Here is a 26,939-nt window from a genome sequence, read left to right as displayed (position 1 = left end):
GGAATCTGAGAACAGATATTTCGGATCCCTTTGAAGACTATAGGGCCCAAGGAAATATCCTCCGATAACAATGAGAAAGAAGCTTTCTGAGAAACTTCTTTGTGTTCTGTGAAATCATCTCACAGAGTTACAGCTTTCCCCTCAAGAAGCCTTTCGCTAAGACAGTTCTTGTGGAATTGGCAAAGTGATATTTGGAAGCCCATGGAGGGCTATGGTGAAAAAGGAAATATCCTCAGATGAAATCTGGAAAGAAGCTTTCTGAGAAACGTCTCTGTGGTGTTTGACTTCCACTGACAGAGTTACATCTGTATTTCGTGGATCTCTATGCTAGCCTTATTTCTGTGGAATCTGAGAACAGATATTTCGGATCCCTTTAAAGACTATGGGGCCAAAGGAAATATCCTCCGATAACAAAGAGAAAGAAGCTTTCTGAGAAACTTCTTTGTGTTCTGTGAAATCATCTCACAGAGTTACAGCTTTCACCTCAAGAAGCCTTTCGCTAAGACAGTTCTTGTGGAATTGGCAAAGTGATATTTGGAAGCCCATAGAGGGCTATGGTGAAAAAGGAAATATCCTCAGAGGAAATCTGGAAAGAAGCTTTCTGAGAAACTGCTCTCTGGTGTGTGACCTCCACTGACAGAGTTACATCTGTATTTCGTGGATCTCTTTGCTAGCCTTATTTCTGTTGAATCTGAGAACAGATATTTCGGATACCTTTGAAGACTATAAGGCCAAAGGAAATATCCTCCGATAACAAAGAGAAAGAAGCTTTCTTAGAAACTTCTTTGTGTTCTGTGAAATCATCTCACAGAGTTACAGCTTTCCCCTCAAGAAGCCTTTCGCTAAGACAATTCTTGTGGAATTGGCAAAGTGATATTTGGAAGCCCATAGACGGCTATGTTGAAAAAGGAAATATCCTCAGATGAAATCTGGAAAGAAGCTTTCTGAGAAACTGCTCTGTGATGTGTGACTTCCACTCACAGAGTTACATCTGTATTTCGTGGATCTCCTTGCTAGCCTTATTTCTGTGGAATCTGAGAACAGATATTTCGGATCCCTTTGAAGACTATAGGGCCTAAGGAAATATCCTCCGATATCAAAGAGAAAGAAGCTTTTTGAGAAACTTCTTTGTGTTCTGTGAAATCATCTCACAGAGTTACAGCTTTCCCCTCAAGAAGCCTTTCGCTAAGACAGTTCTTGTGGAATTGGCAAAGTGATATTTGGAAGCCCATAAAGGGCTACGGTGAAAAAGGAAATATCCTCAGATGAAACCTGGAAAGAAGCTTTCTGAGAAACGTCTCTGTGGTGTGTGACTTCCACTCACAGAGTTACATCTGTATTTCGTGGATCTCTATGCTAGCATTATTTCTGTGGAATCTGAGAACAGATATTTCGGATCCCTTTGAAGACTATGGGGCCAAAGGAAATATCCTCCGATAACAATGAGAAAGAAGCTTTCTGAGAAACTTCTTTGTGTTCTGTGAAATCATCTCACCGAGTTACAGCTTTCCCCTCAAGAAGCCTTTCGTTAAGACAGTTCTTGTGGAATTGGCAACGTGATATTTGGAAGCCCATAGAGGGCTGTGGTGAAAAAGGAAATATCCTCAGATGAAATCTGGAAAGAAGCTTTCTGAGAAACTGCTCTGTGGTGTGTGACTTCCACTAACAGAGTTACATCTGTATTTCGTGGATCTCTTTGCTAGCCTTTTTTCTGTGGAATCTGAGAAGAGATATTTCGGATCCCTTTGAAGACTATAGGGCCAAAGGAAATATCCTCCGATAACAAAGAGAAACAAGCTTTCTGAGAAGCTTCTTTGTGTTCTGTGAAATCATCTCACAGAGTTACAGTTTTCCCCTCAAGAAGCCTTTCGCTAAGACAGTTCCTGTGGAATTGGCAAAGTGATATTTGGAAGCCCATAGAGGGCTATGGTGAAAAAGGAAATATCCTCAGAGAAAATCTGGAAAGAAGCTTTCTGAGAAGCTGCTCTGTGATGTGTGACTTCCACTCACAGAGTTACATCTGTATTTCGTGGATCTCTTTACTAGTCTTATTTCTATGGAATCTGAGAACAGATATTTCGGATCCCTTTGAAGACTATAGGGCCAAAGGAAATATCCTCCGATAACAAAGAGAAAGAAGCTTTTTGAGAAACTTCTTTGTGTTCTGTGAAATGATCTCACAGAGTTACAGCTTTCCCCTCAAGAAGCCTTTCGCTATACAGTTCTTGTGGAATTGGCAAAGTGATATTTGGAAGCCCTTTTAGGGCTATGGTGAAAAAGGAAATATCCTCAGATGGAATCTGGAAAGAAGCTTTCTGAGAAACATCTCTGTGGTGTGTGACTTCCACTCACAGAGTTACATCTGTATTTCTTGAATCTCTTTGCTAGCCTTATTTTATGTGGAATCTGAGAAGAGATATTTCGGATCCCTTTGAAGACTATAGGGCCAAAGGAAATATCCTCCGATAACAAAGAGAAAGAAGCTTTCTGAGAAACTTCTTTGTGTTCTGTGAAATCATCTCACAGAGTTACAGCTTTCCCCTCAAGAATCCTTTCGCTAAGACAGTTCTTGTGGAAATTGCAAAGTGATATTTGGAAGCCCATAGAGGGCTATGGTGAAAAAGGAAATATCCTCAGATGAAATCTGCAAAGAAGCTTTCTGAGAAACTGCTCTGTGATGTGTGACTTCCACTCACAGAGTTACGTCTGTATTTCGTTGATCTCTTTGCTAGCCTTATTTCTGTGGAATCTGAGAACAGATATTTCGGATCCCGTTGAAGACTACATGGCCAAAGGAAATATCCTAAGATAACAATGAGAAAGAAGCTTTCTGAGAAACTTCTTTGTGTTCTGTGAAATCATCTCACCAAGTTACAGCGTTCCCGTCAAGAATCCTTTCGCTAAGAGAGTTCTTGTGGAATTGGCAAAGTGATATTTGGAAGCCCATAGAGGGCTATGGTGAAAAAGGAAATATCCTCAGATGAAAAATGGAAAGAAGCTTTCTGAGAAACTGCTCTGTGATGTGTGACTTCCACTCACAGAGTTACATCTGTATTTCGTGGATCTCTTTGCTAGCCTTATTTCTGTGGAATCTGAGAACAGATATTTCGGATCCCTTTGAAGACTATAGGGCCAAAGAAATATCCTCCGATAACAAAGAGAAAGAAGCTTTCTGAGAAACTTCTTTGTATACTGTGAAATCATCTCACAGAGTTACAGCTTTCCCCTCAAGAAGCCTTTCGTTAAGATAGTTCTTGTGGAATTTGCAAAGAGATATTTGGAAGCCCATAGACGGCTATGGTGAAAAAGGAAATATCCTCAGATGAAATCTGGAAAGAAGCTTTCTGAGAAATTTCTTTGTGTTCTGTGAAATCATCTCACAGAGTTACACCTTTCCCCTCAAGAAGTCTTGCGCTAAGACAGTTCTTGTGGAATTGGCAAAGTGATATTTGGAAGCCCACAGAGGGCTATGGTGAAAAAGGAAATATCCTCAGATGAAATCTGGAAAGAACCTTTCTGAGAAACTTCTCTGTGGTGTGTGACTTCCACTCACAGAGTTACATCTGTATTTCGTGGATCTCTTTGCTAGCCTTATTTCTGTGGAATCTGAGTACAGATATTTCGGCTCCCTATGAAGACTATAGGGCCAAAGGAAATATCCTCCGATAACAAAGAGAAAGAAGCTTTCTAAAAAACTTCTTTGTGTTCTGTGAAATCATCTCACAGAGTTACAGCTTTCCCCTCATGAAGCCTTTCGCTAGGTCAGTTCTTGTGGAATTGGCAATGTGATATTTGGAAGCCCATAGAGGGCTATGGTGGAAAAGGAAATATCCTCAGATCAAATCTGTATAGCTTTCTGAGAAGCTGCTCTGTGATGTGTGACTTCCACTCACAGAGTTACATCTGTATTTCGTGGATCTCTTTGCTAGCCTTATTTCTGTGGAATCTGAGAACAGATATTTCGATCCCTTTGAAGACTGTAGGGCCAAAGGAAATATCCTCCGATAACAAAGAGAAAGAAGCTTTCTGGGAAACTTCTTTGTGTTCTTTGAAATCATCTCACAGAGTTACAGCTTTTCCCTCAAGAAGCCTTTCGCTAAGACAGTTCTTGTGGAATTGGCAAAGTGATATTTGGAAGCCCATAGAGGGCTATGGAGAAAAAGGAAATATCCTCAGATGAAATCTGTAAAGAAGCTTTCTGAGAAACTGCTTAGTGATCTGTTAATTCATCTCACAGAGTTACATCTGTATTTCGGGGATCTCTTTGCTAGCCTTATTTCTGTGGAATCTGAGAACAGATATTTCGGATCCCTTTGAAAACTATAGGGCCAAAGGAATTATCCTCCGATAACAAAGAGAAAGAAGCTTTCTGAGAAACTTCTTTGTGTTCTGTGAAATCATCTCAGAGAGTTACAGCTTTCCCCTCAAGAAGCCTTTCGCTAAGACAGTTCTTGTGGAATTGGCAAAGTGATATTTGGAAGCCCACAGAGGGCTATGGTAAAAAAGGAAATATCCTCAGATGAAATCTGGAAAGAAGCTTTTTGAGAAACTGCTCTCTGATGTGTGTCTTCCACTCACAGAGTTACATCTGTATTTCGTGGATCTCTTTTCTAGCCTTATTTCTGTGGAATCTGAGAACAGATATTTCGGATCCCTTTGAAGACTATAGGGCCAAAGGAAATATCCTCCGATAACAAAGAGAAAGAAGGTTTTTGAGAAACTTCTTTGTGTTCTGAGAAATCATCTCACAGAGTTACAGCTTTCCCCTCAAGAAGCCTTTCGCTAGGACAGTTCTTGTGGAATTGGCAATGTGATATTTGGAAGCCCATAGAGGGCTATGGTGAAAAAGGAAATATCCTCAGATCAAATCTGGAAAGAAGATTTCTGAGAAGCTGCTTTGTGATGTGTGACTGACACTCACAGAGTTACATCTGTATTTCGTGGATCTCTTTCCTAGCCTTATTTCTGTGGAATCTGAGAAAAGATATTTCGGATCCCTTTGAAGACTGTAGGGCCAAAGGAAATATCCTCCGATAACAAAGAGAAAGAAGCTTTCTGAGAAACTTCTTTGTGTTCTGTGAAATCATCTCACAGAGTTACAGCTTTCCCCTCAAGAAGCCTTTCACTAAGACAGTTCTTGTGGAATTTGCAAAGAGATATTTGGAAGCCCATAGACGGCTACGGTGAAAAAGGAAATATCCTCAGATGAAATCTGGAAAGAATCTTTCTGAGAAACTGCTCTGTGATGTGTGACTTCCACTCACAGAGTTACATCTGTATTTCGTGGATCTCTTTGCTACCCTTTTTTCTGGGGAATCTGAGAACAGATATTTCGGATCCCTTTGAAGACTATAGGGCCAAAGGAAATATCCTCCGATAACAAAGAGAAAGAAGCTTTCTGAGAAACTTCTTTGTGTTCTGTGAAATCATCTCACAGAGTTACAGCTTTCCCCTCAAGAAGCCTTTCGCTAAGACAGTTCTTGTGGAATTGGCAAAGCGATATTTGGAAGCCCCTAATGGGCTATGCTGAAAAAGGAAATATCCTCAGATGAAATCTGGAAAGAAGCTTTCTGAGAAACTGCTCTGTGATGTGTGACTTCCACTCACAGAGTTACATCTATATTTCGTGGATCTCTTTGCCAGCCTTATTTCTGTGGAATCTGAGAACAGATATTTCGGATCCCTTTAAAACTATATGGCCAAAGGAAATATCCTCCGATAACAAAGAGAAAGAAGCTTTCTGAGAAACTTCTTTGTGTTCTGTGAAATCATCTCACAGAGTTACCGCTTTCCCCTCAAGAAGCCTTTCGCTAGGACAGTTCTTGTGGAATTGGCAACGTGAAATTTGAAGCCCATAAAGGGCTATGTTGAAAAAGGAAATATCCTCAGATCAAATCTGGAAAGAAGCTTTCTGAGAAGCTGCTCTGTGATGTGTGACTTCCACTCACAGAGTTACATCTGTATTTCGTGGATCTCTTTGCTAGCCTTATTTCTGTGGAATCTGAGAACAGATATTTCGGATCCCTTTGAAGACTGTAGGGCCAAAGGAAATATCCTCCGATAACAAAGAGAAAGAAGCTTTCTGAGAAACCTCTTTGTGTTCTGTGAAATCATCTCACAGAGTTACAGCTTTCCCCTCAAGAAGCCTTTCGCTAAGACAGTTCTTCTGGAATTTGCAAAGAGATATTTGGAAGCCCATAGAGGGCTATGGTGAAAAAGGAAATATCCTCAGATGAAATCTGTAAAGAAGCTTTCTTAGAAACTGCTTAGTGTTCTGTTAATTCAGCTCACAGAGTTACATCTGTATTTCGTCGATCTCTTTGCTAGCCTTATTTCTGTGGAATCTGAGAACAGATATTTAGGATCCCTTTGAAGAATATAGGGCCAAAGGAAATATCCTCCGATAACAAAGAGAAAGAAGCTTTCTGAGAAACTTCTTTGTGTTCTGTGAAATCATCTCACAGAGTTACAGCTTTCCCCTCTAGAAGCCTTTCGCTAAGACAGTTCTTGTGGAATTGGCAAAGTGATATTTGGAAGCCCATAGAGGGCTATGGTGAAAAAGGAAATATCCTCAGATGAAATCTGGAAAGAAGCTTTCTGAGAAACTGCTCTGTGATGTGTGACTTCCACTCACAGAGTTACATCTGTATTTGGTGGATCTCTTTGCTAGCCTTATTTCTGTGGAATCTGAGAACAGATATATCGGATCCCTTTAAAGACTATATGGCCAAAGGAAATATCCTCCGATAACAAAGAGAAAGAAACTTTCTGAGAAACTTCATTGGGTTCTGTGAAATCATCTCATAGAGTTACAGCTTTCCCCTCAAGAAGCCTTTCGTTAAGACAGTTCTTGTGGAATAGGCAAAGTGATATTTGGAAGCCCATAGAGGGCTATGGTGAAAAAGGAAATATCCAAAGATGGAATCTGGAAAGAAGCTTTCTCAGAAAATGCTCTGTGATGTGTGACTTCCACTCACAGAGTTACATCTGTATTTCGTGGATCTCTATGCTAGCCTAATTTCTGTGGAATCTGAGAACAGATATTTCGGATCCCTTTGAAGACTATAGGGCCAAAGGAAATATCCTCCGATAACAAAGAGAAAGAAGCTTTCTGAGAAACTTCTTTGTGTTCTGTGAAATCATCTCACAGAGTTACAGCTTTCCCCTCAAGAAGCCTTTCGCTAAGACAGTTCTTGTGGAATTCGCAAAGTGATATTTGGAAGCCCATGGAGGGCTATGCTGAAAAAGGAAATATCCTCAGATGAAATCTGGAAAGAACTTTTCTGAGAAACTGCTCTGTGATGTGTGACTTCCACGCACAGAGTTACATCTGTATTTCGTGGATCTCTTTGCTAGCCTTATTTCTGTGGAATCTGAGAACAGATATTTCGGATCCCTTTGAAGACAATAGGGCCAAAGGAAATATCCTCCGATAACAAAGAGAAAGAAGCTTTCTGAGAAACTTCTTTGTGTTCTGTGATATCATCTCACAGAGTTACAGCTGTCCCCTCAAGAAGCCTTTCGCTAGGACAGTTCTTGTGGAATTGGCAAAGTGATATTTGGAAGCCCATAGAGGACTATGGTGAAAAAGGAAATATCCTCAGATGAAATCTGGAAAGAAGCTTTCTGAGAAACTGCTCTGTGATGTGTGACTTCCACTCACAGAGTTACATCTGTATTTCGTGGGTCTCTTTGCTAGCCTTATTTCTGTGGAATCTGAGAACAGATATTTCGGAACACTTTGAAGACTATAGGGCCAAAGGAAATATCCTCCGATAACAAAGAGAAAGAAGCTTTCTGAGAAACTTCTTTGTGTTCTGTGAAATCATCTCACAGAGTTACAGCTTTCCCCTCAAGAAGCCTTTCGCTAAGACAGTTCTTGTGGAATTGGCAAAGTGATATTTGGAAGCCCATAGAGGGCTATGGTGAAAAAGGAAATATCCTCAGATGAAATCTGGAAAGAAGCTTTCTGCGAAACTTCTCTGTGGTATGTGACTTTCACTCACAGAGTTACATCTGTATTTCGTGGATCTCTTTGCTAGCCTTATTTCTGTGGAATCTGAGAACAGATATTTCGGATCCCTTTGAAGACTATAGAGCCAAAGGAAATATCCTCCAATAACAAAGAGAAAGAAGCTTTCTGAGAAACTTCTTTGTGTTCTGTGAAATCATCTCACAGAGTTACAGCTTTCCCCTCAAGAAGCCTTTCGCTAAGACAGTTTTTGTGGAATTGGTAAAGGGATATTTGGAAGCCCATAGAGGGCTATGGTGAAAAAGGAAATATCCTCTGATGAAATCTGGAAAGAAGCTTTCAGAGAAACTACTTAGTGTTCTGTTAATTCATCTCACAGAGCTACATCTGTATTTCGGGGATCTCTTTGCTAGCCTTATTTCTGTGGAATCTGAGAACAGATATTTCGGATCCCTTTGAAGACTGTAGGGCCAAAGGAATATCCTCCGATAACAAAGAGAAAGAAGCTTTCTGAGAAACTTCTTTGTGTTCTGTGAAATCATCTCACAGAGTTACAGCTTTCCCTTCAAGAAGCCTTTCGCTAAGACAGTTCTTGTGGAATTTGCAAAGAGATATTTGGAAGCCCATAGACGGCTATGGTGAAAAATTAAATATCCTCAGATGAAATCTGGAAAGAAGCTTTCTGAGAAACTTCTTTGTGTTCTGTGAAATCATCTCACAGAGTTACACCTTTCCCCTCATGAAGCCTTGCGCTAAGACAGTTCTTGTGGAATTGGCAAAGTGATATTTGGAAGCCCACAGAGGGCTATGGTGAAAAAGGAAATATCCTCAGATGAAATCTGGAAAGAAGCTTTCTGAGAAACTTCTCTGTGGTGTGTGACTTCCACTCACAGAGTTACATCTGTATTTCGTGGTTCTCTTTGCTAGTCTTATTTCTGTGGAATCTGAGAACAGATATTTCGGATCGCTTTGAAGACTATAGGGCCAAAGGAAATATCCTCCGATAACAAAGAGAAAGAAGCTTTCTGAGAAACTTCTTTGTGTTCTCTGAAATCATCTCACAGAGTTACAGCTTTCCCCTCAAGAAGCCTTTCGCTAAGACAGTTCTTGTGGAATTGGCAAAGTGATATTTGGAAGCCCATAGAGGGTTATGTTGAAAAAGCAAATATCCTCAGATGAAATCTGTAAAGAAGATTTCTGAGAAACTGCTTAGTGTTCTGTTAATTCATCTCACAGAGTTACATCTGTATTTCGTGGATCTCTTTGCTAGCCTTATTTCTGTGGAATCTGAGAACAGATATTTCGGATCCCTTTGAAGACTATAGGGCCAAAGGAAATATCCTCCGATAAAGTAGAGAAAGAAGCTTTCTGAAAAACTTCTTTGTGTTCTGTGAAATCATCTCACAGAGTTACAGCTTTCCCCTCAAGAAGCCTTTCGCTAAGACAGTCTTGTGGAATTGGAAAAGTGATATTTGGAAGCCCATAGAGGGCTATGGTGAAAAAGGAAATATCCTCAGATGAAATCTGAAAAGAAGCTTTCTGTGAAACTTCTCTGTGGTGAGTGACTTCCACTCACACATTTACATCTGTCTTTCGTGGATCTCATTGCTAGCCTTATTTCTGTGGAATCTGAGAACAGATATTTCGGATCCCTTTGAAGACTATAGGGCCAAAGGAAATATCCTCCGATAACAAAGAGAAAGAAGCTTTCTGAGAAACTTCTTTGTGTTCTGTGAAATCATCTCACAGAGTTACAGCTTTCCTCTCAAGAAGCCTTTCGCTAAGACAGTTCTTGTGGAATTGGCAAAGTGATATTTGGAAGCCCATAGAGGGCTATGGTGAAAAAGGAAATATCCTCAGATGAAATCTGGAAAGAAGCTTTCTGCGAAACTTCTCTGTGGTGTGTGACTTCCACTCACAGAGTTACATCTGTATTTCGTGGATCTCTTTGCTAGCCTTATTTCTGTGGAATCTGAGAACAGATATTTCGGATCCCTTTGAAGACTATAGGGCCAAAGGAAATATCCTCCAATAACAAAGAGAAAGAAGCTTTCTGAGAAACTTCTTTGTGTTCTGTGATATCATCTCACAGAGTTACAGCTTTCCCCTCACGAAGCCTTTCGCTAAGACAGTTCTTGTGGAATTGGTAAAGGGATATTTGGAAGCCCATAGAGGGCTATGGTGAAAAAGGAAATATCCTCTGATGAAATCTGGAAAGAAGCTTTCAGAGAAACTACTTAGTGTTCTGTTACTTCATCTCACAGAGTTACATCTGTATTTCGGGGATCTCTTTGCTAGCCTTATTTCTGTGGCATCTGAGAACAGATATTTCGGATCCCTTTGAAGACTATAGGGCCAAAGGAAATATCCTCCGATAACAAAGAGAAAGAAGCTTTCTGAGAAACTTCTTTGTGTGCTGTGAAATCATCTCACAGAGTTACAGCTTTCCCTTCAAGAAGCCTTTACCTAAGACAGTTCTTGTGGAATTGGCAACGTGATATTTGGAAGCCCATAGAGGGCTATGGTGAAAACGGAAATATCGTCAAATGAAATCTGGAAGGAAGCTTTCTGAGAAACTGCTCTGTGATGTGGGACTTCCACTCACAGTGTTACATCTGTATTTCGTGGATCTCTTTGCTAGCCTTATTTCTGTGGAATCTGAGAACAGATATTTCAGATCCCTTTGAAGACTATAGGGCCAAAGGAAATATCCTCCGATAACAAAGAGAAAGAAGCTTTCTGAGAAACTTCTTTGTGTTCTGTGATATCATCTCACAGAGGTACAGCTTTCCCCTCAAGAAGCCTTTCGCTAAGACAGTTCTTGTGGAATTGGCAAAGTGATATTTGGAAGCCCGTAGAGGGCTATGGTGAAAAAGGAAATATCCTCAGATGAAATCTGGAAAGAAGCTTTCTGAGAAACCTCTCTGTGGTGTGTGACTTCCACTTACAGAGTTACATCTGTATTTCGTGGATGTCTTTGCTAGCCTTATTTCTGTGGAATGTCAGAACAGATATTTCGGAACCCTTTGAAGACTATAGGGCCAAAGGAAATATCCTCCGATAACAAAGAGAAAGAAGCTTTCTGAGAAACTTCTTTGTGTTCTGTGATATCATCTCACATAGTTATAGCTTTCCCCTCAAGAAGCCTTTAGCTAAGACAGTTCCTGTGGAATTGGCAATGTGATATTTGGAAGCCCACAGAGGGCTATGGTGAAAAAGGAAATATCCTCAGGTGAAATCTGGAAAGACGGTTTCTGAGAAACTTCTCTGTGGTGAGTGACTTCCACTCACAGAGTTACATCTGTATTTCGTGGATCTCTTTTCTAGCCTTATTTCTGTGGAATCTGAGAACAGATATTTCGGATCCCTTTGAAGACTATAGGGCCAAAGGAAATATCCTCCGATAACAAAGAGAAAGAAGCTTTCTGAAAAACTTCTTTGTGTTCTGTGAAATCATCTCACAGAGTTACAGCTTTCCCCTCAAGAAGCCTTTCCCTAAGACAGTTCTTGTGGAATTGGCAGAGTGATATTTGGAAGCCCGTAGAGGGCTATGGAGAAAAAGGAAATATCCTCAGAGAAATCTGGAAAGAAGCTTTCTGAGAAACTGCTTAGTGTTCTGTTAATTCATCTCACAGAGTTACATCTGTATTTCGTGGATCTCTTTGCTAGCCTTATTTCTGTGGAATCGGAGAAGTGATATTTCGGATCCCTTTGAAGACTATAGGGCCAAAGGAAATATCCTCCGATAACAAAGAGAAAGAAGCTTTCTGAGAAACTTCTTTGTGTTCTGTGAAATCATCTAACAGAGTTACAGCTTTCCCCTAAAGAAGCCTTTCACTAAGACAGTTCTTGAGGAATTGGCAAAGTGATATTTGGAAGCCCACAGAGGGCTATGGTGAAAAAGGAATTATCCTCAGATGAAATCTGGAAAGAAGCTTTCTGAGAAACATCTCTGTGGTGTGTGACTTCCACTCACAGAGTTACATCTGTATTTCGTGGATCTCTTTGCTAGCCTTATTTCTGTGGAATCTGAGAACAGATATTTCGGATCTCTTTGAAGACTATAGGGCCAAAGGAAATATCCTCCGATAACAAAGAGAAAGAAGCTTTCTGAGAAACTTCTTTGTGTTCTGTGAAATCGTCTCACAGAGTTACAGCTTTCCCCTCAAAGAAGCCTTTCGCTAGGACAGTTCTTGTGGAATTGGCAATGTGATATTTGGAAGCCCATGGAGGGCTATGATGAAAAAGGAAATATCCTCAGATGAAATCTGTAAAGAAGCTTTCTGAGAAACTGCTTAGTGTTCTGTTAATTCATCTCACAGAGATACATCTGTATTTCGGGGATCTCTTTGCTAGCCTTATTTCTGTGGAATCTGAGAACAGATATTTCGGATCCCTTTGAAGACTATAGGGCCAAAGGAAATATCCTCCGATAACAAAGAGAAAGAAGCTTTCTGAGAAACTTCTTTGTGTTCTGTGAAATCATCTCACAGAGTTACAGCTTTCCCCTCAAGAAGCCTTTCGCTAAGACAGTTCTTGTGGAATTGGCAAAGTGATATTTGTAAGCCCATAGAGGGCTAAGGTGAAAAAGGAAATATCCTCAGATGAAATCTGGAAACAACCTTTCTGAGAAACTGCTTTGTGATGTGGGACTTCCACTCACAGAGTTACATCTGTATATCGGGGATCTCTTTGCTAGCCTTATTTCTGTGGAATCTGAGAAGAGATATTGCAGATCCCTTTGAAGACTATAGGGCCAAAGCAAATATCCTCCGATAACAAAGAGAAAGAAGCTTTCTGAGAAACTTCTTTGTGTTCTGTGAAATCATCTCACAGAGTTACAGCTTTCCCCTCAAGAAGCCTTTCGCTAAGACAGTTCTTGTGGAATTGGAAAAGTGATATTTGGAAGCCCTTAGAGGGCTATGGTGAAAAAGCAAATATCCTCAGATGAAATCTGGAAATAAGGTTTCTGAGAAACTTCTCTGTGGTGTTTGACTTCCACTCACACATTTACATGTGTCTTTCGTGGATCTCTTTGCTAGCCTTATTTTTGTGGAATCTGAGAGCAGATATTTCGGATGCCTTTGAAGATTATAGGGCCAAAGGAAATATGCTCCGATAACAAAGAGAAAGAAGCTTTCTGAGAAACTTCTTTGTGTTTTGTGAAATCATCTCATAGAGTTACAGCTTTCCCTCAAGAAGCCTTTCGCTAGGACAGTTCTTGTGGAATTGGCAATGTGATATTTGGAAGCTCATAGAGGGCTATGGTGAAAAAGGAAACATCCTCAGAGGAAATCTGTAAAGAAGCTTTCTGAGAAACAGCTTAGTGTTCTGTTAATTCATCTCACAGAGATACATCTGTATTTCGTGGATCTCTTTGCTAGCCTTATTTCTGTGGAATCTGAGAACAGATATTTCGGATCCCTTTGAAGACTATAGGGCCAAAGTAAATATCCTCCGATAACAAAGAGAAAGAAGCTTTCGGAGAAACTTCTTTGTGTTCTGTGAAATCATCTCACAGAGTTACAGCTTTCCCCTCAAGAAGCCTTTCGCTAAGACAGTTCTTGTGGAATTGGCAAAGTGATATTTGGAAGCCCATAGAAGGCTATGGTGAAAAAGGAAATATCCTCAGATGAAATCTGGAAAGAAGCTTTCTGAGAAACTGCTCTGTGATGTGGGACTTCCACTCACAGAGTTACATCTGTATATCGTGGATCTCTTTGCTAGCCTTATTTCTGTGGAATCTGAGAAGTGATAATTCAGATCCCTTTGAAGACTATAGGGCCAAAGGAAATATCATCCGATAACAAAGAGAAAGAAGCTTTCTGAGAAACTTCTTTGTGTTCTCTGAAATCATCTAACAGAGTTACAGCTTCCCCTCAAGAAGCCTTTCGCTAAGACAGTTCTTGTGGAATTGGAAAAGTGATATTTGGAAGCCCTTAGAGGGCTATGGTGAAAAAGGAAATATCCTCAGATGAAATCTGGAAAGAAGCATTCTGAGAAACTTCTCTGTGGTGTGTGACTTCCACTCACAGAGTTACATCTGTATTTCGTGGATCTCTTTGCTAGCCTTATTTCTGTGGAATCTGAGAACAGATATTTCGCATCTCTTTGAAGACTATAGGGCCAAAGGAAATATGCTCCGATAACAAAGAGAAAGAAGCTTTCTGAGAAACTTCTTTGTGTTCTGTGAAATCATCTCATAGAGTTACAGCTTTCCCCTCAAGAAGCCTTTCGCTAGGACAGTTCTTGTGGAATTTGCAATGTGATATTTGAAGCCCATAGAGGACTATGGTGAAAAAGGAAACATCCTCAGAGGAAATCTGGAAAGAAGCTTTCTGAGAAACTGCTTAGTGTTCTGTTAATTCATGTCACAGAGATACATCTGTATTTCGTGGATCTCTTTGCTAGCCTTATTTCTGTTGAATCTGAGAACAGATATTTCGGATCCCTTTGAAGACTACAGGGCCAAAGGAAATATCCTCCGATAACAAAGAGAAAGAAGCTTTCTGAGAAACTTCTTTGTGTTCTGTGAAATCATCTCACAGAGTTACAGCTTTCCCCTCAAGAAGCCTTTCGCTAAGACAGTTCTTGTGGAATTGGCAAAGTGATATTTGGAAGCCCATAGAGGGCTATGGTGAAAAAGGAAATATCCTCGGATGAAATCTGGAAAGAAGCTTTCTGAGAAACTGCTCTGTGATATGGGACTTCCACTCACAGTGTTACATCTGTATATCGTGGATCTCTTTGCTAACCTTATTTCTGTGGAATCTGAGAAGTGATATTTCAGATCCCTTTGAAGACTATAGGGCCAAAGGAAATATCCTCCGATAACAAAGAGAAAGAAGCTTTCTGAGAAACTTCTTTGTGTTCTGTGATAGCATCTCACAGAGTTACAGCTTTCCCCTCAAGAAGCCTTTCGCTAAGACAGTTCTTGTGGAATTGGCAAAGTGATATTTGGAAGCCCATAGAGGGCTGTGGTGAAAAAGGAAATATCCTCAGATGAAATCTGGAAAGAAGCTTTATGAGAAACTGCTCTGTGATGTGTGACTTCCACTCACAGAGTTACATCTGTATTTCGTGGGTCTCTTTGCTAGCCTTATTTCTGTGGACTCTGAGAACAGATATTTCGGAACCCTTTGAAGACTATAGGGCCAAAGGAAATATCCTCCGATAACAAAGAGAAAGAAGCTTTCTGAGAAACTTCTTTGTGTTCTGTGAAATCATCTCACAGAGTTACAGCTTTCCCCTGAAGAAGCCTTTCGCTAAGACAGTTTTGTGGAATTGGCAAAGTGATATTTGGAAGCACATAGAGGGCTATGGTGAAAAAGCAAATATCCTCAGCTGAAATCTGTAAAGAAGCTTTCTGAGAAACTGCTTAGTTTTCTGTTAATTAATCTCACAGAGTTACATCTGTATTTCGGGGATCTCTTTACCAGCCTTATTTCTGTGGAATCTGAGAACAGATATTTCGGATCCCTTTGAAGACTATAGGGCCAAAGGAAATATCCTCCGATAATAAAGAGAAAGAAGCTTTCTGAGAATCTTCTTTGTGTTCTGTGAAATCATCTCACAGAGTTACAGCTTTCCCCTCAAGAACCCTTTCGCTAAGGCAGTTCTTGTGGAATTGGCAAAGTGATATTTGGAAGCCCATAGCGGGCTATGGTGAGAAAGGAAATATCCTCAGATGAAATCTGGAAAGAAGCTTTCTGAGAAACTTCTCTGTGGTGTGTGACTTCCACTCATAGAGTTACATCTGTATTTCGTGGATCTCTTTGCTAGCCTTATTTCTGTGGAATCTGAGAACAGATATTCGGATCCCTTTGAAGACTGTAGGGCCAAAGGAAATATCCTCCGATAACAAAGAGAAAGAAGCTTTCTGAGAAACTTCTCTGTGTTCTGTGAAATCATCTCACAGAGTTACAGCTTGCCCCTCAAGAAGCCTTTCGCTAACACAGTTCTTGTGGAATTGGCAAAGAGATTTTGGAAGCCCATTGATGGCTACGGTGAAAAAGGAAATATCCTCAGATGAAATCTGGAAAGAACCTTTCTGAGAAACTACTCTGTGATGTGGGACTTCCACTCACAGAGTTACATCTGTATATCGGGGATCTCTTTGCTAGCCTTATTTCTGTGGAATCTGAGAAGAGATATTTTAGATCCCTTTGGAGACTATAGGGCCAAAGGAAATATCCTCCGATAGCAAAGAGAAAGAAGCTTTCTGAGAAACTTCTTTGTGTTCTGTGAAATCATCTCACAGAGTTACAGCTTTCCCCTCAAGAAGCCTTTCGCTAAGACAGTTCTTGTGAAATTGGCAAAGTGATATTTGGAAGCCCATAGAGGGCTATGGTGAAAACGGAAATATCTTCAAATGAAATCTGGAAAGAAGCTTTCTGAGAAACTGCTCTGTGATGTGGGACTTCCACTCACAGTGTTACATCTGTATTTCGTGGATCTCTTTGCTAGCCTTATTTCTGTGGAATCTGAGAACAGATATTTCAGATCCCTTTGAAGACTATAGGGCCAAAGGAAATATCCTCCGATAACAAAGAGAAAGAAGCTTTCTGAGAAACTTCTTTGTGTTCTGTGATATCATCTCACAGAGGTACAGCTTTCCCCTCAAGAAGCCTTTCGCTAAGACAGTTCTTGTGGAATTGGCAAAGTGATATTTGGAAGCCCGTAGAGGGCTATGGTGAAAAAGGAAATATCCTCAGATGAAATCTGGAAAGAAGCTTTCTGAGAAACCTCTCTGTGGTGTGTGACTTCCACTTACAGAGTTACATCTGTATTTCGTGGATGTCTTTGCTAGCCTTATTTCTGTGGAATGTCAGAACAGATATTTCGGAACCCTTTGAAGACTATAGGGCCAAAGGAAATATCCTCTGATAACAAAGAGAAAGAAGCTTTCTGAGAAACATCTTTGTGTTCTGTGATATCATCTCACAGAGTTACAGCTTTCCCCTCAAGAAGCCGTTCGCTAACAGTTCTTGTTGAATTTGCAAAGTGATATTTGGAAGCCCATAGAGGGCTATGGTGTAAAAGGAAATATCCTCAGATCAAATCTGGAAAGAAGCTTTCTGAGAAACTGCTCTGTGATGTGTGACTTCCACTCACAGAGTTACAACTGTATTTCGTGGATCTCTTTGCTAGCCTTATTTCTGTGGAATCTGAGAACAGATATTTCGGATCCCTTTGAAGACTATAGGGCCAAAGGAAATATCCTCCGATAACAAAGAGAAAGAAGCTTTCTGAGAAATTTCTCTGTGTTCTGTGAAATCATCTCACAGAGTTACAGCTTTCCCCTCAAGAAGCCTTTCGCTAAGACGGTTCTTGTGGAATTTGCAAAGAGATATTTGGAAGCCCATAGACGGATACAGTGAAAAAGGAAATAACCTCAGATGAAATCTGGTAAGAAGCTTTCAGAGAAACTGCTCTGTGATGTGTGACTTCCACTCACAGAGTTACATCTGTATTTCGTGGATCTCTTTGCTAGCCTTATTTCTGTGGAATCTGAGAACAGATATTCGGATCCCTTTGAAGACTATAGGGCCAAAGGAAATATCTTCCGATAACGAAGAGAAAGAAGCTTTCTGAAAAACTTCTTTGTGTTCTGTGAAATCATCTCACAGAGTTACAGCTTTCCCCTCAAGAAGCCTTTCGCTAAGACAGCTCTTGTGGAATTGGCAAAGTGATATTTGGAAACCCATAGAGGGCTAAGGTGAAAAAGGAAATATCCTCAAATGAAATCTGGAAAGAAGCTTTCTGAGAAAGTGTTCTGTGATGTGTGACTTCCACTCACAGAGTTACATCTGTATTTCGTGGATCTCTTTGCTAGCCTTATTTCTGTGGAATCTGAGAACAGATATTTCGGATCCCTTTGGAGACTATAGGGCCAAAGGAAATATCCTCCGATAACAAAGAGAAAGAAGCTTTCTGAGAAACTTCTTTGTGTTCTGTGAAATCATCTCACAGAGATACACTTTTCCCCTCAAGAAGCCTTTCACTAAGACAGTTCTTGTGAAATTGGCAAAGTGATATTTGGAAACCCACAGAGGGCTATGGTGAAAAAGGAAATATCCTCAGATGAAATCTGGAAAGAAGCTTTCTGAGAAACTTCTCTGTGGTGTGTGACTTCCACTCACAGAGTTACATCTGTATTTCGTGGTTCTCTTTGCTAGCCTTATTTCTGTGGAATCTGAGAACAGATATTTCGGATCGCTTTGAAGACTATAGGGCCAAAGGAAATATCCTCCGATAACAAAGAGAAAGAAGCTTTCTGAGAAACTTCTTTGTGTTCTGTGAAATCATCTCACAGAGTTACAGCTTTCCCCTCAAGAAGCCTTTCGCTAAGACAGTTCTTGTGGAATTGGCAATGTGATATTTGGAAGCCCATAGAGGGCTATGGTGAAAAAGGAAACATCCTCAGAGGAAATCTGGAAAGAAGCTTTCTGAGAAACTGCTTAGGGTTCTGTAAATTCATCTCCCAGAGATACATCTGTATTTCGGGGTTCTCTTTGCCAGCCTTATTTCTGTGGAATCTGAGAACAGATATTTCGGATCCTTTGAAGACTATAGGGCCAAAGGAAATATCCTCCGATAACAAAGAGAAAGAAGCTTTCTGAGAAACTTCTTTGTGTTCTGTGATATCATCTCACAGAGTTACAGCTTTCCCCTCAAGAAGCCTTTCGCTAAGACGGTTCTTGTGGAATTGGCAAAGTGATATTTGGAAGCCCATAGAGGGCTAAGGTGAAAAAGGAAATATCCTCAGATGAAATCTGGAAAGAAGCTTTCTGAGAAACTGCTTAGTGTTCTGATAATTCATCTCACAGAGTTACATCTGTATTTCGGGGATCTCTTTGCTAGCCTTATTTCTGTGGATTCTGAGAAGTGATATTTCGGATCCCTTTCTAGACTATAGGGCCAAAGGAAATATCCTCCGATAACAAAGAGAAAGAAGCTTTCTGAGAAACTTCTTTGTGTTCTGTGAAATCATCTCACAGAGTTACAGCTTTCCCCTCAAGAAGCCTTTCGCTAAGACAGTTCTTGTGGAATTGGCAAAGTGATATTTGGAAGCCCATAGAGGACTATGGTGAAAAAGGAAATATCCTCAGATGAAATCTGGAAAGAAGCTTTCTGAGAAACTGCTCTGTGATGTGTGACTTCCACTCACAGAGTTACATCTGTATTTCGTGGGTCTCTTTGCTAGCCTTATTTCTGTGGAATCTGAGAACAGATATTTCGGAACACTTTGAAGACTATAGGGCCAAAGGAAATATCCTCCGATAACAAAGAGAAAGAAGCTTTCTGAGAAACTTCTTTGTGTTCTGTGAAATCATCTCACAGAGTTACAGCTTTCCCCTCAAGAAGCCTTTCGCTAAGACAGTTCTTGTGGAATTGGCAAAGTGATATTTGGAAGCCCCTAGAGGGCTATGGTGAAAAAGCAAATATCCTCAGATGAAATCTGTAAAGAAGATTTCTGAGAAACTGCTTAGTGTTCTGTTAATTCATCTCACAGAGTTACATCTGTATTTCGGGGATCTCTTTGCTAGCCTTATTTCTGTGGAATCTGAGAACAGATATTTCGGATCCCTTTGAAGACTATAGGGCCAAAGGAAATATCCTCCGATAAAGTAGAGAAAGAAGCTTTCTGAAAAACTTCTTTGTGTTCTGTGAAATCATCTCACAGAGTTACAGCTTTCCCCTCAAGAAGCCTTTCGCTAAGACCGTTCTTGTGGAATTGGAAAAGTGATATTTGGAAGCCCTTAGAGGGCTATGGTGAAAAAGGAAATATCCTCAGATGAAATCTGAAAAGAAGCTTTCTGAGAAACTTCTCTGTGGTGAGTGACTTCCACTCACACATTTACATCTGTCTTTCGTGGATCTCTTTGCTAGCCTTATTTCTGTGGAATCTGAGAACAGATATTTCGGATCCCTTTGAAGACTATCGGGCCAAAGGAAATATCCTCCGATAACAAAGAGAAAGAAGCTTTCTGAGAAACTTCTTTGTGTTCTGTGAAATCATCTCACAGAGTTACAGCTTTCCCCTCAAGAAGCCTTTCGCTAAGACAGTTCTTGTGGAATTGGCAAAGTGATATTTGGAAGCCCATGGAGGGCTATGGTGAAAAAGGAAATATCCTCAGATGAAATCTGGAATGAAGCTTTCTGCGAAACTTCTCTGTGGTGTGTGACTTCCACTCACAGAGTTACATCTGTATTTCGTGGATCTCTTTGCTAGCCTTATTTCTGTGGGATCTGAGAACAGATATTTCGGATCCCTTTGAAGACTATAGGGCCAAAGGAAATATCCTCCAATAACAAAGAGAAAGAAGCTTTCTGAGAAACTTTTTTGTGTTCTGTGATATCATCTCACAGAGTTACAGCTTTCCCCTCACGAAGCCTTTCGCTAAGACTGTTCTTGTGGAATTGGTAAAGGGATATTTGGAAGCCCATAGAGGGCTATGGTGAAAAAGGAAATATCCTCTGATGAAATCTGGAAAGAAGCTTTCAGAGAAACTACTTAGTGTTCTGTTACTTCATCTCACAGAGTTACATCTGTATTTCGGGGATCTCTTTGCTAGCCTTATTTCTGTGGCATCTGAGAACAGATATTTCGGATCCCTTTGAAGACTATAGGGCCAAAGGAAATATCCTCCGATAAAAAAGAGAAAGAAGCTTTCTGAGAAACTTCTTTGTGTGCTGTGAAATCATCTCACAGAGTTACAGCTTTCCCCTCAAGAAGCCTTTACCTAAGACAGTTCTTGTGGAATTGGCAACGTGATATTTGGAAGCCCATAGAGGGCTATGGTGAAAACGGAAATATCGTCAAATGAAATCTGGAAAGAAGCTTTCTGAGAAACTGCTCTGTGATGTGGGACTTCCACTCACAGTGTTACATCTGTATTTCGTGGATCTCTTTGCTAGCCTTATTTCTGTGGAATCTGAGAACAGATATTTCAGATCCCTCTGAAGACTATAGGGCCAAAGGAAATATCCTCCGATAACAAAGAGAAAGAAGCTTTCTGAGAAACTTCTTTGTGTTCTGTGATATCATCTCACAGAGGTACAGCTTTCCCCTCAAGAAGCCTTTCGCTAAGACAGTTCTTGTGGAATTGGCAAAGTGATATTTGGAAGCCCGTAGAGGGCTATGGTGAAAAAGGAAATATCCTCAGATGAAATCTGGAAAGAGGCTTTCTGAGAAACCTCTCTGTGGTGTGTGACTTCCACTTACAGAGTTACATCTGTATTTCGTGGATGTCTTTGCTAGCCTTATTTCTGTGGAATGTCAGAACAGATATTTCGGAACCCTTTGAAGACTATAGGGCCAAAGGAAATATCCTCCGATAACAAAGAGAAAGAAGCTTTCTGAGAAACATCTTTGTGTTCTGTGATATCATCTCACAGAGTTACAGCTTTCCCCTCAAGAAGCCTTTCGCTAACAGTTCTTGCTGAATTGGCAAAGTGATATTTGGAAGCCCATAGAGGGCTATGGTGAAAAAGGAAATATCCTCAGATCAAATCTGGAAAGAAGCTTTCTGAGAAACTGCTCTGTGATGTGTGACTTCCACTCACAGAGTTACAACTGTATTTCGTGGATCTCTTTGCTAGCCTTATTTCTGTGGAATCTGAGAACAGATATTTCGGATCCCTTTGAAGACTATAGGCCCAAAGGAAATATCCTCCGATAACAAAGAGAAAGAAACTTTCTGAGAAATTTCTCTGTGTTCTGTGAAATCATCTCACAGAGTTACCGCTTTCCCCTCAAGAAGCCTTTCGCTAAGACGGTTCTTGTGGAATTGGCAAAGAGATATTTGGAAGCCCATAGGCGGATACAGTGAAAAAGGAAATAACCTCAGATGAAATCTGGAAAGAAGCTTTCTGAGAAACTGCTCTGTGATGTGTGACTTCCACTCACAGAGTTACATCTGTATTTCGTGGATCTCTTTGCTAGCCTTATTTCTGTGGAATCTGAGAACAGATATTCGGATCCCTTTGAAGACTATAGGGCCAAAGGAAATATCTTCCGATAACGAAGAGAAAGAAGCTTTCTGAAAAACTTCTTTGTGTTCTGTGAAATCATCTCACAGAGTTACAGCTTTCCCCTCAAGAAGCCTTTCGCTAAGACAGCTCTTGTGGAATTGGCAAAGTGATATTTGGAAACCCATAGAGGGCTAAGGTGAAAAAGGAAATATCCTCAAATGAAATCTGGAAAGAAGCTTTCTGAGAAAGTGTTCTGTGATGTGTGACTTCCACTCACAGAGTTACATCTGTATTTCGTGGATCCCTTTGCTAGCCTTATTTCTGTGGAATCTGAGAACAGATATTTCGGATCCCTTTGAAGACTATAGGGCCAAAGGAAATATCCTCCGATAACAAAGAGAAAGAAGCTTTCTGAGAAACTTCTTTGTGTTCTGTGAAATCATCTCACAGAGATACACCTTTCCCCTCAAGAAGCCTTTCACTAAGACAGTTCTTGTGGAATTGGCAAAGTGATATTTGGAAGCCCACAGAGGGCTATGGTGAAAAAGGAAATATCCTCAGATGAAATCTGGAAAGAAGCTTTCTGAGAAACTTCTCTGTGGTGTGTGACTTCCACTCACAGAGTTACATCTGTATTTCGTGGTTCTCTTTGCTAGCCTTATTTCTGTGGAATCTGAAAACAGATATTTCGGATCGCTTTGAAGACTATAGGGCCAATGGAAATATCCTCCGATAACAAAGAGAAAGAAGCTTTCTGAGAAACTTCTTTGTGTTCTGTGAAATCATCTCACAGAGTTACAGCTTTCCCCTCAAGAAGCCTTTCGCTAAGGCAGTTCTTGTGGAATTGGCAATGTGATATTTGGAAGAACATAGAGGGCTATGGTGAAAAAGGAAACATCCTCAGAGGAAATCTGGAAAGAAGCTTTCTGAGAAACTGCTTAGGGTTCTGTAAATTCATCTCCCAGAGATACATCTGTATTTCGGGGTTCTCTTTGCCAGCCTTATTTCTGTGGAATCTGAGAACAGATATTTCGGATCCCTTTGAAGACTATAGGGCCAAAGGAAATATCCTCCGATAACAAAGAGAAAGAAGCTTTCTGAGAAACTTCTTTGTGTTCTGTGAAATCATCTCACAGAGTTACAGCTTTCCCCTGAAGAAGCCTTTCGCTAAGACAGTTCTAGTGGAATTGGCAAAGTGTTATTTGGTAGCCCATAGAGGGCTATGGTGAAAAAGGAAATATCGTCAGATGAAATCTGGAAAGAAGCTTTCTGAGAAACTGCTCTGTGATGTGTGACTTCCACTCACAGAGTTACATCTGTATATCGTGGATCTCTTTGCTAGCCTTATTTCTGTGGATTCTGAGAAGTGATATTTCAGATCCCTTTGAAGACTATAGGGCCAAAGGAAATATCCTCCGATAACAAAGAGAAAGAAGCTTTCTGAGAAACTTCTTTGTGTTCTGTGATATCATCTCACAGAGTTGCAGCTTTCCGCTCAAGAAGCCTTTCGCTAAGACAGTTCTTGTGGATTTGGCAAAGTGATATTTGGAAGCCCTTAGAGGGCTATGGTGAAAAAGGAAATATCCTCAGATGAAATCTGGAAAGAAGCTTTCTGAGAAACTTCTCTGTGGTGTGTGACTTCCACTCACAGAGTTACATCTGTATTTCGTGGATCTCTTTGCTAGCCTTATTTCTGTGGAATCTGAGAACAGATATTGGGATTCCTTTGAAGACTATAGGGCCAAAGGGAATATCCTCCGATAACCAAGAGAAAGAAGCTTTCTGAAAATCTTCTTTGTGTTCTGTGAAATCATCTCACAGAGTTACAGCTTTCCCCTCAAGAAGCCTTTCGCTAAGACAGTTCTTGTGGAATTGGCAAAGTGATATTTGTAAGCCCATAGAGGGCTAAGGTGAAAAAGGAAATATCCTCAGATGAAATCTGGAAACAACCTTTCTGAGAAACTGCTCTGTGATGTGGGACTTCCACTCACAGAGTTACATCTGTATATCGGGGATCTCTTTGCTAGCCTTATTTCTGTGGAATCTGAGAAGAGATATTGCAGATCCCTTTGAAGACTATAGGGCCAAAGCAAATATCCTCCGATAACAAAGAGAAAGAAGCTTTCTGAGAAACTTCTTTGTGTTCTGTGAAATCATCTCACAGAGTTACAGCTTTCCCCTCAAGAAGCCTTTCGCTAAGACAGTTCTTGTGGAATTGGAAAAGTGATATTTGGAAGCCCTTAGAGGGCTATGGTGAAAAAGCAAATATCCTCAGATGAAATCTGGAAAGAAGCTTTCTGAGAAACTGCTTAGTGTTCTGTTAATTCATGTCACAGAGTTACATCTGTATTTCGTGGATCTCTTTGCTAGCCTTATTTCTGTGGAATCTGAGAACAGATATTCGGATCCCTTTGAAGACTCTAGGGCCAAAGGAAATATCCTCCGATAACAAAGAGAAAGAAGCTTTCTGAGAAACTTCTTTGTGTTCTGTGAAATCATCTCACAGAGTTACAGCTTTCCCCACAAGAAGCCTTTCGCTCAGACAGTTCTTGTGGAATTTGCAAAGAGATATTTGGAAGCCCATACACGGCAACGGTGAAAAAGGAAATATCCTCAGATGCAATCTGGAAAGAAGATTTCTGAGAAACTGCTCCGTGATGTGTGACTTCCACTCACAGAGTTACATCTCTGTTTCGTGGATCTCTTTGCTAGCCTTATTTCTGTGGAATCTGAGAACAGATATTTCGGATCCCTATGGAATATAGGGCCAAAGGAAATATCCTCCGATAACAAAGAGAAAGAAGCTTTCTGAGAAACTTCTTTGTGTTCTGTGAAATCGTCTCACAGAGTTACAGCTTCCCCTCAAGAAGCCTTTCGCTAAGACAGTTCTTGTGGAATTGGCAAAGTGATATTTGGAAGCCCATAGAGGGATATGTAGAAAAAGGAAATATCCTCAGATGAAATCTGGAAAGAAGCTTTCTGAGAAACTGCTTAGTGTTCTGTTAATTCATCTCAGAGAGTTACATCTGTATTTCGTGGATCTCTTTGCTAGCCTTATTTCTGTGGAATCTGAGAACAGATATTCGGATCCCTTTGAAGACTCTAGGGCCAAAGGAAATATCCTCCGAAAACAAAGAGAAAGAAGCTTTCTGAGAAACTTCTTTGTGTTCTGTGAAATCATCTCACAGAGTTACAGCTTTCCCCTCAAGAAGCCTTTCACTAAGACGGTTCTTGTGGAATTGGCAAAGTGATATTTGGAAGCCCACAGAGGGCTATGCTGAAAAAGGAAATATCCTCAGATGAAATCTGGAAAGAAGCTTTCTGAGAAACTTCTTTGTGGTGTGTGACTTCCACTCACAGAGTTACATCTGTATTTCGTGGATCTCATTGCTAGCCCTATTTCTGTGGAATCTGAGAACAGATATTTCGGATCTCTTTGAAGACTATAGGGCCAAAGGAAATATCCTCCGATAACAAAGAGAAAGAAGCTTTCTGAGAAACTTCTTTGTGTTCTGTGAAATCATCTCACAGAGTTACAGCTTTCCCCTCAAGAAGCCTTTCGCTAGGACAGTTCTTGTGGAATTGGCAATGTGATATTTGGAAGCCAATAGAGGGCTATGGTGAAAAAGGAAATATCCTCAGATGAAATCTGGAAAGAAGCTTTCTGAGAAACTGCTAAGTGTTCTGTTATTTCATCTCACAGAGATACATCTGTATTTCGCGGATCTATTTGCTAGCCTTATTTCTGAGGAATCTGAGAACAGATATTTCAGATCCCTTTGAAGACTGTAGCTCCAAATGAAATATCCTGCGATAACAAAGAGAAAGAAGATTCTGAGAAACTTCTTTGTGTTCTGTGAAATCATCTCACAGAGTTACAGCTTTCCCCTCAAGAAGCCTTTCGCTCAGACAGTTCCTGTGGTATTTGCAAAGAGATATTTGGAAGCCCATAGACGGCTACGGTGAAAAAGGAAATATCCTCAGATGTAATCTGGAAAGAAGCTTTCTGAGAAACTGCTCTGTGATGTGTGACTTCCACTCACAGAGTTACATCTGTATTTCCTGAATCTCTTTGCTAGCCTTATTTCTGTGGAATCTGAGAACAGATATTCGTATCCCTTTGAAGACTATAGGGCCAAAGGAAATACCCTCCGATAACAAAGAGAAAGAAGCTTTCTGAGAAACTTCTTTGTGTTCTGTGAAATCATCTCACAGAGTTACAGCTTTCCCCTCAAGAAGCCTTTCGCTAGGACAGTTCTTGTGGAATTGGCAAAGTGATATTTGGAAGCCCATAGAGGGTTATGGTGAAAAAGGAAATATCCTCAGATGAAATCTGTAAAGAAGCTTTCTGAGAAACTGCTTAGTGTTCTGTGAATTCATCTCACAGAGTTACATCTGTATTTCGTGGATCTCTTTGCTAGCCTTATTTCTGTGAAATCTGAGAGCAGATATTTTAGATCCCTTTGAAGACTATAGGGCCAAGGGAAATATCCTCCGATAACAAAGGGAAAGAAGCTTTCTGAGAAACTTCTTTGTGTTCTGTGAAATCATCTCACAGAGTTACAGCTTTCCCCTCAAGAAGCCTTTCGCTAAGACAGTTCTTGTGGAATTGGCAAAGTGATATTTGGAAGCCCATAGAGGGCTATGGTGAAAAAGGAAATATCCTCAGACGAAATCTGGAAAGAAGCTTTCTGAGAAACTTCTCTGTGGTGTGTGACTTCCACTCACAGAGTTACATCTGTATTTCGTGGATCTCTTTGCTAGCCTTATTTCTGTGGAATCTGAGAACAGATATTTCGGATCCCTTTGAAGACTATAGGGCCAAAGGAAATATCCTCCGATAACAAAGAGAAAGAAGCTTTCTGAGAAACTTCTTTGTGTTCTGTGATATCATCTCACAGAGTTACAGCTTTCCCCTCAAGAAGCCTTTCGCTAAGACAGTTCTTGTGGAATTGGCAAAGTGATATTTGGAAGCCCATAGAGGGCTATG

The sequence above is a fragment of the Macaca mulatta genome, chromosome 17, assembly GCF_049350105.2.
Source record: "Macaca mulatta isolate MMU2019108-1 chromosome 17, T2T-MMU8v2.0, whole genome shotgun sequence".
Lineage (NCBI taxonomy): Eukaryota > Metazoa > Chordata > Mammalia > Primates > Cercopithecidae > Macaca > Macaca mulatta.
This window is presented reverse-complemented; position numbering follows the sequence as displayed.